This window comes from Austrofundulus limnaeus, unplaced genomic scaffold, assembly GCF_001266775.1.
Source record: "Austrofundulus limnaeus strain Quisiro unplaced genomic scaffold, Austrofundulus_limnaeus-1.0 Scaffold242, whole genome shotgun sequence".
In the NCBI taxonomy this organism is placed as follows: domain Eukaryota; kingdom Metazoa; phylum Chordata; class Actinopteri; order Cyprinodontiformes; family Rivulidae; genus Austrofundulus; species Austrofundulus limnaeus.
Window position 1 is genome coordinate 113,256 of NW_013952644.1, and position 2,385 is coordinate 115,640.

Here is a 2,385-nt window from a genome sequence, read left to right on the forward strand (position 1 = left end):
TTCTTGATAGAGAGGAACGTTGGCTTGAGAGAGGAGTAAAGGAAGCCATCTTTGTGAAGAAAAAACATCCTCCATCAAACAGAGGTGGAGGCCTCCGTTTTCAGTTGTCCTCCTCCTTCAGTGCTGTTATTGCAAGTATGACTCAGCCCCCTGTGAGTAAAGGGTGTGAATCAGGGCCCCAACGATACCAACACAAAGAGGGAAAGAGAGACAAAAACAAGGGGACATTGAACCCGCCTGCACTCACTACATACACATGACACCAAATAACCACAGCGTCCAAACCAATAAGTCAGTTGATGGGGCACATGGCCCTCTATGTACAATAGAACTAATCAAGCCTATTGTTAGTCGATGGCCCTCTTTAACCTGTTTGTCCACGTGGAGGCAGTGCTTATAAGGCTGAGTTCACCTGAAACTCTTCAGACTGAAGAAGCCTCTTGGAGGAGAGACGAAATGTTTCACTAAAGAAGATCCCATCCAGAGGACCTACTTATTTTTTCTTTTTGRTACCTATTTACACCTTCTCCTGGGGTTACTATTGAAAGTCATGAGAAAAGCTTGGCTCCACCTTCAAATGTCTTAAYACAAATAAAAAWATATRTAATTAAGACTGAATTACARTGCAGACYTTGTACCTGGGAACATAGTTACAAGCCCAAACAYGGGCACTACTGGGGAGCACTGATACCAGTGAACATATGACCCCAATAAAGCCCCACATGCAGGAACAACACAGTATAGGAACTGTATGCTGCTTTTTGAAAAGGAAAGCTAAAGCTGCAGCAAAGCAGACTAGCCAAGAACTGAAAAAAAATAGCTAAATGTAGACCAAGACAACTAAAGAAACACAAAATGAAACCTGGAACTATTTGCATTTGAAAGCCTCCAAAGAGCAGGTGTGTTGATTACTAACTGAAACCAGATGTGAAGACAACAGAAAGACTCTCCAAATAGGCTCAATTAACAGCACAAAGAAAAAAAAAACACTCCCAAAAAACAACTCTGTGCATGAAGGCTTTTCACCGCTGTTGTTACTTTGGACRTCACCTCCCCCCACCCCCAGCCCTGGAGCATACAGTTGTGTGCCCCACACCAGCAGACCTGAGCTCATCCCAGCCTGTCTCCCAAACAAGCTGCGGTGTAATTGCTTGTCAGAGCTGTCTGCGTGCCTGTTTTTCTTCWCGCCACCACGCACCTGACAAGAAACACATATTTACACACAAAAATGAAATTACAGGCAATTTGAGAGCGGGAGCTTTGGAGGCAACGCCTGCTATCAAGCTGTCCCAGTCGATGAACTCCTCTCAGCCCCAAACGCTTTATTACCTTGGGGTGGAAAAATGAAGAAAAAAAAGGAAGGGAAAAAAAGCAACTAACAAAATATGTTTGCAATTTTATCATGTTATACATCCTTAATTGCCTGTTTTCTTGCTTCTCTGGAAAGTAACTGTCAAGTTTTTTTCTCACTACATACAAGTATTTAAGTTATTATCACATAATACAGTAAACAAATAAATATGAGGATGAATCAGTAAAAGTCCACAGCCTAGAGTGCCATTATGTTTAATTTAACATAGGAAATTAAAGGTGTTCTTTGCAATGTCAACCAAACTGTTTTAATTAAATACATAAATTCAAACATATTCTAGACATTTACTTTTACAAATCGATGTCTCCTTAAATGAAACATTTGTCAACTAAAATGGTTAGCAGCTACCACAAGAGTTTGTTTACCTACAGAAAACAGCTAAAGTGACTGAATATAGGTGAACAATGGTGACAGCCGTGCGTTTAGATCATTTTGATGTGTTGCTACATATTTATGCTCAGGTTTGTTGAGTATTCTGATCAAAATATTTAGTTTAAATTGAGCAAGTACCTGCATTTTCAGAATTGCACATCAAAAACAACACTGATTTAGTTCAGGATAACCTTTTTAATGTTTGATTCCATAGTTTGCAATGAGTACTTTTAATACAACACAGCTGTAAAACCTGCTGTTTTAATTATCCACATTAGTTTATAACTGACTCATTAGTCTAAGTAGCTGCCTGTAGAATACTGATTCAACATGTGGAACAAAAAAAAACAAAAAACTCCATGGATAAATTCATACAAGTTCTTCAATAACCAAAAGCTATCTGACAGGTTTTTTTATGAACTGAAACTGCATTTGTTCTTATTTTAAAAGGACTTTTCAAATTTGACATGACTATTTGCATTCTGATTGAATTGGGTGGGATATTTTGGTCTTCAATTTTGTTTTGGAAAGTATTTCACACAATGCTTCCTCATCAGGACCTTTAAGTTTCATTTACACTCACTAAATGTATGATTTCAAGCTGGGAAACACAAAAGCTTGTTGATTGAGTTTGACTCAAA